At 39.1% G+C, this 13,014-nt stretch overlaps 1 protein-coding gene and 1 long non-coding RNA gene across 4 annotated transcripts in view; one reads left to right on the top strand and one right to left on the bottom strand.

Moving 5' to 3' along the window:
* The window catches only part of SLC66A2 (solute carrier family 66 member 2), a 220,284-nt gene that overhangs the window by 31,654 nt on the left and 175,616 nt on the right, over positions 1-13,014 (bottom strand). The gene's annotated exons all lie outside the window — the stretch shown is intronic.
* On the top strand, positions 1,373-2,121 carry LOC143998319 (uncharacterized). The gene is made up of 2 exons (XR_013277848.1): positions 1,373-1,753; positions 1,925-2,121. It is a non-coding gene; the product is annotated as an uncharacterized LOC143998319 (long non-coding RNA).

Here is a 13,014-nt window from a genome sequence, read left to right as displayed (position 1 = left end):
TTATCGCTCTATTTTTGTTTATAGCGCAAAAAATAAAAACCGCAGGGGTGATCAAATACCACCAAAAGAAAGCTCTATTTGTGGGGAAAAAAACGTTAATTTTGTTTGGGAGCCACGTCGCACGACTGCGCAATTGTCAGTTAAAGCGACGCAGTGCCGAATCGCAAAAAGTGGTCTGGTCTTTGACCAGCAAATTGGTCCGGTCTGAAAGTGGTTAAAGAACAACAAGTTTCAATTAATGAAAATAAGCCTTTTCTAAACTGTGGACATAATCTTCTGTCTTACAAATAAAAACTGATGTCCTCTCATCTTATATATACAGTGGATATAAAAGGTATTCACACCCCTGTAAAAATGGCAGGTTTTTGAGATGTAAAAATAAAATAAAAATAAAAAAAAATCACACCAAGACAAGATTTTTTCCCAGCTTTAATTTGACCGATAACCTATGCAATTCAATTAAAAACAAACCCAAATTATTAATTATTTTATTTTTTTCAATACTAATGTGGTTGAATATGTGCACACCCCCTCTTATAATTATGGAAGTGACTGTTCAGAAGGAACCAATCATATTCAAACTGATGCTAAACAATAGTACACACCTGCCATCAATGAAAGCGACTAATTAGGCCCATATAAAGTTGGTCCGCGAAAGCGCTTACAAAGCGGCAAAGGGATTGCATTGTTGGAAGCCATGCAACATTTCTAAGGCATTAGATATACCATGGGACACAGTGAAGACAGTCATCAACAAGTGCAGCAAATATGGCACAACAGTGACATTACCAAGAACTAGACATGCCTCCAAAATAGATTAAAAAATAAATAAAAATAGAAAACTGCTATCCACTATGTGTAAACATAAAAAAAAAATAATAATAATAAAAAACTTTTTAAAGCACCCCATCCCTCTGTGCTCATGTGCAGAACAGTGTTCAAACCACACGTGTGAGTTATTGCCACAATCGTTAAGTGAGAGCAATAATTCTAGCACTAAACCTCCTCTAACTCTAAACAGGTAACCGTTACCATTTTTTTACAGCATCGCCTATGGAGTTTTATTTATTTTTTAAGTACTGTAGTTTTTCAGTCTGCGTCAATCACGCGCATGCGTGGCACGTTCCCCGGCATTTCCCGAGATTGGTTGCATAGTTATTTCCGCCCGCCACTCGCCGCCGAGTGGGTGAGACCATTCTTAAGGCAGCGTTCTTTTGCCTTACATCCTCTGAGGGGGACTCTCGCAATGGATGCCCTGATATAAGCTATATCCAGGTAGGCATTTTGGCTCTAGTTGGATGTCTTGGGAACATTATCTTGATAAACTATCCTCATTACTCTTAATAGCCATTATTGGTCTTTTTCTCTTTTCTTTTGTTTCAGATCAGTTAGAAACAGTTGCTTACTTTGCAACATATTACTCCTATGCCTGAGCAGCAGGGGTTTTTTTCCCCCCCTTTTTGCCACAGATTGGCCCGGGCTGGCCGTTTTTTCCTTGAGATATTGATTCTACTAGGCAATTCAAAATTTTCATATTTCACTCTGGAAGTCGCAATTTTTGCGAACTTTCCTTAAGCAAACATTATTCAATTTATATACCATGTTTGTTACCCAATTCAGACTGAAATCCAGGAAGGTCTCTCAGCAAGCTTGAATGATCCAGACGTTCCCATTTATCCATTTTGAGGCTCCTCTGAGGGTTTTTTACTTATTGTTTATCGTCGATTTGTTGGTTTTCTTGAACCTATTGCAGGTGAGTGTGATATTTCCCATGTTTTTGATCCTCTGCTAATCGATGTCCTTATTTGTATATAATGTGATTATATTTTTTGTCTGATGCTTATTTATATATGTCTGTTTGTGGAACTTTTGTAATGTTTCATTTATGCTTTTGTATCTAACCAAGTGTGTATTTATTATACAGCATTACAACGCTACATTTATCATACAAAGCTCCTGATGAAACTTGATTTGAGTGAAACATGTCGAGCGTGGTATAAATCATGTTGATTGAGTTCAAAAGAAATTGCTGAAAATCATTGGTCATTGGATGTATCTTTACGTATTGTGTTTTTAGCATAAATTGTTTTTTTTTTGGTTAATAAACTCGGAGATTTTTTATCTTTGGTCTATTCTTTTGATCCTAAGTGGTTCTGCACAAATACTATGTGTAATTGATACCCTTAAAAGTCCCTGGAGGTATGTTACCTCTCCCCCGCTTTGTATTTTCATACTGTAGTTTGTCGACATCCCACGAGTGTGCACAATTTTAAAGCATGAAAAAAAAATTGGGCTAACATTACTGGTATTTTTTATTTTTTTTTATTCAAAAAAGTATTTTTTTCCAAAACCAATAGCATTTGAAAGACTGCTGCACAAATGCAGTGTGACATAAAATAATGCAATGGGTTCCACGTCATATTCTATCAAAAAATACTGATTTTTAACTTGTGTCAAAGACTTAGGGGTGAAGGTGTTAACCGCAAAACAAAAAAATAAAAAAATAAAAACAAAAAAAACAAAAAAAAGCCCTAGAAATTTTCAGACAGAAAGAGCATGTGACCTTATGTTAGAAGATTTTATTTTATGTTATCTTTACAATTTACCTTCATTGATGAACGTTTTTAATGCATACTGTATGTTCCAGGGGTTTCTCTACTGACCTACGTCTTAATTCTGATGCTTTGCGTTCTGCTTTAACTATACACGCATATTTTTGGATGAAAAAAAAATAAAAATTATGTTCTAGTGTCTGGCCTGTGCCCTTTAATATAGATCAAAGTTATCGTTTACAGCATCAATCATACAGGATATTAGAAAGAGCTTTAAGGGATCCATAAAGGAGATATACTATAGTAATAGAAAACAAAGACAGTGAAAAGCCTACAAGCCTAATGTCACTCATGAGTATTACAGCTATGGGGGAATGCGATACATTCCATGTTAGTGATGGACTGTTGCATACAGTGTCCTCAAAATTTAAAGTACAGCTTTGCCTTCTAAAGAGAAAAAAAAAAAAGGATTCATACATCACTACTTCCACACAAATCCAAGAGATATTTTTCTTCATTTACCAATCTATAGCTCAATATAAATTATTCCTTTAAAGATCTGCTGGGTCATAAAATCATTCCTTTAGGCCAGTTAATCTGTATATCCCAAACTGACAGTTTATAGTACAGGCACAGTATAATATGTACAGTCATATTTATTAGCAATTTGATCTTTATAAAGCTCTCCCATTTAAGAACCCCACATATTTTCACTACAGTAATTAGCTGGCCATAGACATAAGAGGGTAATAAAATACAGAGGCTCAGTTCAGCTACTGAACAGTTATTCTTACACTTTTCGCATCATCTTGAGGAACCTATAGCAATTATCTGGAAAATGCCGAAGGTCCAATTCAATGGTCCTCCTTGCAGAATAATTAGTGTTATAAAGGGTATAAATAGACATATTGACTTGGTTAGACTGGGCATTAATCTTTGTAGGTCTATAGGTATTGTACACTTGTAGAAGGTATGTTTTTTTTTTATAGGCATGCTTTTGATGGCAAAAATAAGGCAAGTCATCATATTTTTGGTTTAGTGGTCCTTAAGAAATGGAAATTGGAATATGGTTCAAAAATGTATTTATTTTTCCTTATTCTAATATTTTATTAAAGCTTTCAGAATTAAAATTATCGCAGCATTGGTTACAAAGGCGTAACAGAAATTTATTTTTAAAGATTGTGGTTTGAGGTACAGATTGTAAGAACATTGTCTCTACTCTGAACAGAAATTGTGTGCACTTTCTGTGTCTATATTTAAAGAGCTACACATTTATTGGAAGCATAGCCCAATTAAACTGCTCACAGAGGAAGCCAAACTTGTATAAAAATACATCCCCTGCTATGAAAATCTGTTTTCTTAAAAACTGATTTTACAACACTAAACCAATTCCTGCCTGGTGGTTGTAGGTTACTGCCGTTATTTTTGGCACTATGGCAGTGACTATGCCAATTGTGAAATGATGTTGTTGAGGCTTTGTTGGAATTTAAACAGTTCTGTTCTCTGCTTCACAATTCACATTTAGATACACAGATGTCAGTCTTATGAGGGCACTGATTGCGTTAGAAAACGATTATTTCTAACATAACATATCTTCAAGGGAAGTACAGCAAAAATCATATGAAAAATAAAAACTGAAAAAGTACATGGAAAATTATGGTAGATTTGTTAAAGCCCCACTCCGGGCAAATTTTTTTAATAAAATGGTCAGCAACATCTTAAAACTACAGCACATACTGCAATACTCACCTTCTGTTCAGAGCCGGTTTCCCACAGTACTTTTTCACCAGTACTGTGTCCTCAGTCTCTCAGTCTTCTGTTTGAATGACGCTAAGTGAGAATACACCAAGCACATGGTGTCCTTAATTTACAGTGTATTAATGGCCAGCAAGGCTGAGTTCACACCATTGAGAATTGGATGCAGAATGCGGATTCTCCACATCCAATTTGCAACAGCAGGAGATTTTGACCGGATCTCTATGGAGTCAGTTCACCTATCTCCGCAGTGGGTCCGGCGTGATTTGCACAAAAATGCTGTGTGTCTTTTGGTCCGAATTCAGCCCAAAATTCAGGTTGAAATCAGACCTGAAATGGTGAACAAGGACTCACCGAACACCTCCTGTGAGCCGCATGAGGCTCATATGTGAACCCAGCCTTATGCTGACTTCACATCAGCACCATTCTCTGCATAAGCGGAGGACCACGGACTGCTGAGAGAACCCAGCACATAATGTGACAAGCCTTAAGACTTCCAAAAATAGTAAATTAAAATAAAGTAAAACATACTATGGGTTCCTTTAAGTGGATGGGGTGACTGGGGACGGATCCTGTAATTGGGTTCTAAACAAGGATTTCCCATGTAGCTATGCTGACACATTATATGTTGTCATATATTTGAATAGTGTTTTTGTGTGCACTTAGCAGTCTCAATGGTCAGTCTGAAAAATAGCTAATTAGGATTTTATAATGGCTTTTCTTTGGGCTCAATGTCAAAGAATAAGTATTGTACACTATGGGGGAGATTTAGTAAAACTGGTGAACACAAAATTTAGTGCAGCTGTGCATGGTAGCCAATCAGCTTCTAACTTCAGCTTGTTTAATTAAAACCTGGAAGGCGATTGCTTTCTATGCAGAACTGCACCAGATTTTGCACACTGCGGTTTTAGTAAATCTCCCCCTATAGGTAATTTAGCATTCCCTGATAAGCATTTCTGTTTTGCAAAATTGTACTTTAATTGTCTATCTTCCATTGCAACAATGATGTTAGAACCAATTCACATCATAGGCCTGTGGATTGCCTCATGGCTAAGGCTCTATTCACAAATGCTCAACAAGCCAAATAAATACCATTCATTTTAATGGCCTCAGTTCACATGAGCTTCTTTTTGGCAGACTAAAGGCAGATTGGGCTCCATAGACTTTAATGGGAATGCCTGAAAGAAATGTGACATGATAATTTTACAAGCGTTTTGGTGCTCGTTTTCTGCTCAAACAGCAGCTCTCTGCCCCTAATCTCCTCTCCCTAGTGCTTTCTATTGGCTAAACAAAAACCCCTGAAGCTGTAAAATGCTTGTAATACACTTCTAAACAGAGTTGTTGCAGAAGCTGGAGGAGATCAGTAGCACCAAGATTTAACAAAAGAATGGAAAAAGTTTCTCTGATACATGGTGCTTTAGCAAACTAAAAAGGTCATTCGGGTTTAAATCTACTTTCCCTCTGATGCTAATTTTAGCGGCGCTTTTAACCCCTGCTAATGGCCGAATAAAGTGTCGGCAGCGGTGCCCACTGATTTCAATGGCGGGGGTGGTGCAGGAGCGGTGTATACACCCCTCTCCCACTGCCCAAAAGATTCTGCTCGCAGGACTTTTTCTAACGTTCTGCAAGTGCACCGCCCCAGTGTAAAAGCACTCTGGCTCTCACACAGGTGAGATTTTTAGCCCAAAAGAGTCTGAAAAATGCCTCCAGTGTAAAAGGGGTCTAAAAGGCCAATTAAAAGTTCAGCCGAAATTTGTTGGGAAAGGATACAACCCCTTCTAGATATTTAGAGATTTCCCTTCACTTGCTGTCTAATGAAACCATTGTCACTAGGACAGGAGGTGAGAGTAAATCTCTCCCACAGTCCCAGATAGCAGGAAAACCAGACAAGAGGACTTTTCATCTTTCCCCACTTTATCTAAACATAGAATGAAAGATTTTAGTTTAACATACACTTTAAAAAAAATAATATGAAACACATACAAACGCCAAAACATTACAGTGGCAAAAAGGTAAGATGAAAGGGAAAAGGAAGGGGTTATTACGGGATAATCAGCATTAATAAGGGGTTCATTGAGAAAATCATTGTCCCTGCTGTGCAGGTTTGCTGCAGCCCAGTAGGGATCTGATAATAAAACATGACTGTCACTTGTACTAACAAGGCCGCAGCAGTGCAACTTCATAGCAATTTAACATGTGCACTGAACACCGATCATAACTGGTTGTTGCAATAATCATTCATGCACAAGATGGGCTGAATAGATTTAAATGTATTTAACCTAACAGCTAGTCCTGAGTGTGATAAGCAAAGTGTTTTTGGGGGTGCTTTTTATCAACGTTTAGTGCTGATTCACACTATTCGCACTGCACTGCAATGCAGAACACATGCAATGTCTGTGCAATGTGATTTCAGCCATACATACATTGCATTCGCAACAATATGGTTCAGGACCCTTTTCTGGTCCACACTTGGATTTGGATCACATGGGTGTTCACACCTATGCAATCCAATTCCTGCACCATTTCACGGTTCGCACTGTGAACCGATCTGGGGGTAAAACTGCACCATGAATCGTTAAAATCTCTATGCAGCATTTACACGATTCATTCATGTAACAAGTGCAGAGATGCTGTCTACTCACTCAGAGCTGTCAAAAAAAACAAAAAAAAACAAACACAAGCAGCCTGCCAAGTTTATCACAACATTGTCAGTGCTGGGAGATAACTATAAACAAAAGTATATTTTCTAAGGAAATGATTCCGGGCAGCTGCACTTCCAAAAATCCTTTTATTAAAGCTTCATATGACCAGTGGTTGACAGATGGAGCAGGGGACAAAGAGGTAGACGCGTTTTGTGCCAAAGCCCGCGCTTAGCCATTCATGCTAACATTTGTGCGAAATATGTCTACCTCTTTGTCCCCTGCTCCATCTGTCAACCGCTGGTCACATGAAGCTTCAATAAAAGGATTTTTGGGAGTGCAGCCACCCAGAATCATTTCCTTATAATACACAGCATGCGAGCTGGTCTAGCACCTGACAAATGTGTGTGTGTGGATCAACGCCAACATTTGCAGGGAGCGCATCTACCTCTTTGTCCCCTGCTCCATCTGTCAACCACTGATCACATGAAGCTTCAATAAAAGGATTTTTGGGAGTGCCGCCAACCGGAATTATTTCCTTGTAATACACAGCATGCGAGCTGGGCTAGCACCTGACTAATGTGTGTGGGGATCGACCAGGGACTCGCTCACCTGGAGCAGCTTTTTTTTTGTTTCATAAAAGCATCTTTTAGTTCTTTTAGAATAGATCAAAGGAAGGAACGTCGGTCTGTAAATGAGGTCAGTTTGTGTTACTTACAAGTTAAAATCAGTATTTTCTGCTATAAAATTACTTTAACATTAACTATAACATTATATGTATTTTTTCAGCAGAGATCCTAGAGAATAAAATGGCGGTTGTTGCAATAATTTATGTCACACTGTATTTGCGCAGCAGTTTTTCAAATGCATTTTGGGAAAAAATACACTTCAATGGATTAAAAAAATAATAAACAGTAAAGTTAGCCCAATTTTTTTGTACAATGTGAAAGATGATGTTACACTGCGAGAATCGTGAGCTTTATTCTAAGCAAAAAAACATGATGCTCGTTTTAGAAAAAAATTGTACATCTCTATCTAGGGGTCTCATTAACTTTACACTGACACCCCCAGCAATTTGTAGATCTCAGTGTGCGATTCAGGTGCGATGTGGGAACCATCACTGAATCGCAAGGTTTCCAGCATCGCACCAATGTGAACCGAGCTCTTTAAAACATACTGAATGTTTAAGACTGAACTCCATGCAAAAGCCATCTACCCAGAAGTAACACAATAAGGGAGTTGTTTTACCTGTCAAGCGAGTTGTATTTGTGTACATCCAGTTTTTAGATTTACACAGCCCTGCGACCACATCACAGCTAAGTGAGTGACATGGTTTTTAATTTACAATGAAGCTAACCAAACATAAGCAGATTTCTTTCATTCATTCAGCCTGTAGGCTGAAAGAAAATAATTCTAACAGATTCCTCCATCCACACAAATGGATTGGATGGACAAATTCCTCCTGCTGGGCAAATGTATTGTGATAGCCATGAGTACGCTCTGTCGCAATACCTAAACAGTGCCTGCAGATGATTAGCTACAGGTGCTGTTTGGCCAACAATTTTCAGATGAATAACTGACTTGTCAAGCCAGCAGGGCTGCATACTGCATAACCAACAGTGTGGTATGGTCTTCTGTGTTCTGAGCATTATTAGTCTCTGAATACATAGGACCCCTAACATGAGTACTGATCAGTACAGCATTCATCCCGGCCTAGCCACAACCTGTCATAGACTTATAGGCTGCAGGCAGAAGATCTTTACCTGTGCATCCCAGGTGGGTGCACTAAAATGTGAGGATGCACACTTTGTAGCTAGATGCCCCTATGTGCAAAGGGCTTTAGAGTACAAGCATTAATATTAGATACAATGAGGAGGAAATTACATGGCAGGATATAATGCATCACAATAATATAAATGGTAGATGGGAAGATGGCACAATATCAGCACCAGGTATTATAGGTTTATTTAAGTGGCACATTTAGAAAAATATGTTGGTAAACTCTGATACAGAAGTGATTGGTGTTTACATCTGTATACAGCCAGCCATTCACTTGTATTGACAGCTGTAATGAGAACCTGTGGCCCTCCGTTCATGGGAAAAACAGGGACTTTAAACTAGAGGACTTTGGGGGTGATTTACTAAACTTGGAGTGTGCAAAATCTGGTGCAGCTCTGCACAGAAACCAGCTTCCATGTTTTATTGTCAAAGCCTATTTGAACAAGTTGAAGTTAAAAGCCGATTGGTCACCACGCACAGCTGCACCAGATTCTCAGTGCTCCAGTTTTAGTAAACCTCTCCCTTTGTGGCCTCTACACCTCTGTGTGCATGTGCTCTAAACAGTAGATCAAGTGCCCATTCACAGCACAGCAATACCTGTACGCTACACATAACACCCTAGGCACAGTATAGCAGTATTCTGCAAAGCTGGCTGAGATCTGACTCAAATGCACTAATTGTTGGATGTAAGTGGTAAACATAAAAATATGCAAAATTCCATAAATACCGGATAAAAAATTTAAATAAATGTATTTTTCCCATTTTCACCCCTGAAAGTTATTAAAGCATATTACAAAAACAATGTACATTTTCTTTAAAGAAAATTAATTTTCTTAACACATTTTAGGTCTACACATCATAGAGATACGTTTAATTTTAACTGTGTTAGGCCTTATGCACACAGAATGTATAGAATGTGGTGTGCAGATACCTTTTCTGAGCCTGGGATACGCAGCTGCCTTGTACAGCCGACCACAAAAATGAATGGCTGTACGCAGCTTTACACCGCTACTTGCAGTCTGCATCCTGAGGTGTATAGCACTATGAACCTGGCATATGCCTATTCAGTTCTATGGTCTACTATATGGCCAGCCGAGTAACCTGGGGTGCAGAAGTAGTCCCGCAATATAGGTTATACAGTCTTATACACCCATGTGCATGAGGCATTAATCCTGTAAAACCTGTTTCTATTAAGAAAAAAAATATATAATAAAGCAACTGCACGCTGTCAACCATTTGTACACCATTCATAGTCAGACTTTTCATCATTGCACCTAAACCAGCTATTGATTGCAGATAAAATGATTCTATCTGCTCCTCGGTTACTGTGATGGACAGCCTGAACTTTTATTGATATATACACCATTTTAATCTATTTTTAATTTGCTAAAAAATTGACCACATATTGAAAGAAGATATGAAAGATCTACAAACAGATATGTGCCCTGGACCCTGGAGCTGTCAGGTTGCTCAGAAAGACAGATAAATGGTACATGCAATGCCTTTGGCTTGTTCATTCTGCTTTACTACTTTATTCTTATTACAGGAGCAAAAGAACAAGTACAACATATTCCTGCTAAGGTCAATCCTTTAAACAATACATAGAACACAGGAACAAAATATCGGTTTATTCTTCTGTGGCCACTGAACACGACAAAAGTTGCTATGACATCCAGCAGCAGTTATGAGTCACTTGTAAAAGGAAGATGCAGCCTTTTATTCTAGGAAATTAATTGACTGGAGCAAATATGTACATGTGCATGAACTAGAAATATCTTGGGAGTTTAAAGGAACACGCCATGGTAAAATATGGGAGCTGCAATTGTTAACTTTGTACTAAAGGTGCATTTCCGGGGCTGTCATTCTGTATATTGCTTTTATATTTAAATGCTACATCAAGTCAAAAATGTTGTTTTCTGGATTAGGATAGAGTAGGGAAAGATTAGAACTCCTGTTGGGTTTTTACTGTTATTCAGGGATCCATTAGGGAGATGTTCCTCACTTCCTGTCAAACTGGCCACATTTTACTGGACAGGAAAGGAGGATAACTCTCCAACAGCAAGACAAACCAAAATAAATTTTTTTTTTAATTTTGTAGAATAGGGGATGGCTAAAGACCCTTTATAGATTTAGGTTTGTGTCCCTGTTGCAGTTTTTTCCTCACTTCCTGTCTTGTCAAATGTGGTCAGAAGGACAGGATTCAAGGGGCTCTATCTAACAGAGCCCCTCATGGCATTAAAATCCTTTCCCACTATGTAAAACTAGAAAAAGTTTTTGACTTGACATACCCTTTAAAGCCTTTGTCGCTGGACAGAAATTGCAGCAGATACAAGCTGATAGCATAACTACAGCAGTCTCCCAAACCTTCCTGCCATGGCTTAATGCTGGGCCATTCTTAAAAGCAAAGCTACATTGTCACCCTTCTGGGTAATACCAGAGCTTGCAGCTAAGCTCCATTACCACACAGTCCTACAGGCCCATCTCTAATATGGATAGCCTTAGCCCAGGGCTCGACAAACCCCGGTCACCAGGTCGCATTTGCGCCTAGATTTCGTGTCCTGGCGACTGGGGCAACGCTGCTGGGGTATCCTGTCTCCATTTAGACCCCGAACTCCGCCGCGCAATTCCATCGGGCCGCGCCGGCCAGTAATTGAGGCCGCGGCTTTGCGGCCTTCTAAAATCTTTCGGTAGTCTGGCGCCATCTTGTGGTGGATGTAGAAATTACACCCTATTCCAATAATGCTAATTCCTAATGGAGTGAAGCTCCCCTGCCTGTTTTTTGCCCAACGGTGAGTGTGGTGGCTGGTAAATGGCTTCTCATTATATTATATATATATATTATTAAATTTATTAATTTATTTATTAATTTAATTATATATATATATATATATATATATATATATATATATATATATTTATTTATTTTTTTTGTGATTTTTTTTTTTTTTTTTGTAAAAAGTAAAAAAAAAAATTATTTTAATTAAGGAAAAAAAAAATATTATTTGTAATCCTCCCTGCTTGACCCCTTTCACAAGGGCTGTCTGATCAGGTTCACCTGTCAGTTTTTCAGGCGGACCTGATCGAACCCTTAGCAGGGAAATGGCAGTAAATGAGCGGGAATATGTCGGAAATAATAGTCACATTCTTTTGTTAACCACTTCGTGCCCGCGCTATAGACGAAAGATGTCTACAGCGCGGACACCAATTGCCGGGAGGGTGTCCCTAGACATCCTCCTGTTTACTTCCCCTCTGCACGCCGCCATGGGCGAGCATCGGGGAAGTTCTGTGTTGGCCGTGTCCCTTGGATACAGCCAATCACAGATCATGCTAAATGACCAATCACAGCGGCCATTTAGCACTCGAGCGGTGTGTCCAATGGGAGGTGATCTCATATGTGGGGGGCTGGGGGCTATCTTCCCCTCACTCGTCTCCATGTCAGGCCAGGGACAGGTCCAGATCGCCGTCACCGACCTGGCTCCTAACTTTTTTAGCTGGCTCCTAGATTCCAAGCAAATTTGTCAACCCCTGCCTTAGCCTAACTTGTCAATAGGATTGTGCAGAAGGTAGGAGGGTATGGCAATCATCAGCATTTTCTGAACCCTGAGGTCAGCTATAACAGAATTTGAAGGTTGCTGCTCCTATGTAAGCAGTTTTGCCTCCTTAGACCCAATTAAAAAGTCTCATAAATTAGGAACGTCATGATTTCATTGTTTGCATATTGCTCTCAGGTCAGTGGTTCACCAAGCAGTGATACGAGAGTAAGGACAACAGACTTGGAGCTAAAACCTTAACGGATCAGCATGGGCAATCAAAGATTCCTTTAACATTTAGGGCCCCGTCACACCTTATGTACCGTTCCATTGGGTTTGGAAAGCTGATTAATTTGGGATGGGTTGCCAGCGCACAGCAATGCATGAAAAAAATGTCCCCTGCAACACTGCATGCTTGCTGTGGTGGACAACAGCAAGATTCTTTGCCACCTACTGTAGTTGGACTTTGCGGTGCCATTCATTTAGTGCGTTACTGAAATGCATGCCTTACATTTTATGGACCCCGAAAACACAAAGGGACAGTCCACCTAAAAGTGACATTTCCTTTGCAGGAATACTCTTGGGACAGGTTGCATACTTGTTCCTGATTTGTCTTATTGGTGGCCATACACACTTCAATTTTTGATCGATGTGTGAGTTAACTAAAACATTTGAAGATTCAAAACAATAGAATAGATATAACTTACATTCCATGTTGATCATCCAGGGTGAAGAAAAAAAATCGATAATTTGCACGAA

This window comes from Lithobates pipiens, unplaced genomic scaffold (genome assembly GCF_037356315.1).
Source record: "Lithobates pipiens isolate NorthernLeopardFrog02 unplaced genomic scaffold, aLitPip1_a1.2 Scaffold_19, whole genome shotgun sequence".
In the NCBI taxonomy this organism is placed as follows: Eukaryota; Metazoa; Chordata; class Amphibia; order Anura; family Ranidae; genus Lithobates; species Lithobates pipiens.
Note: the sequence above shows the minus strand (reverse complement) of the source record. Positions and strands in the feature narration are given on the sequence as shown.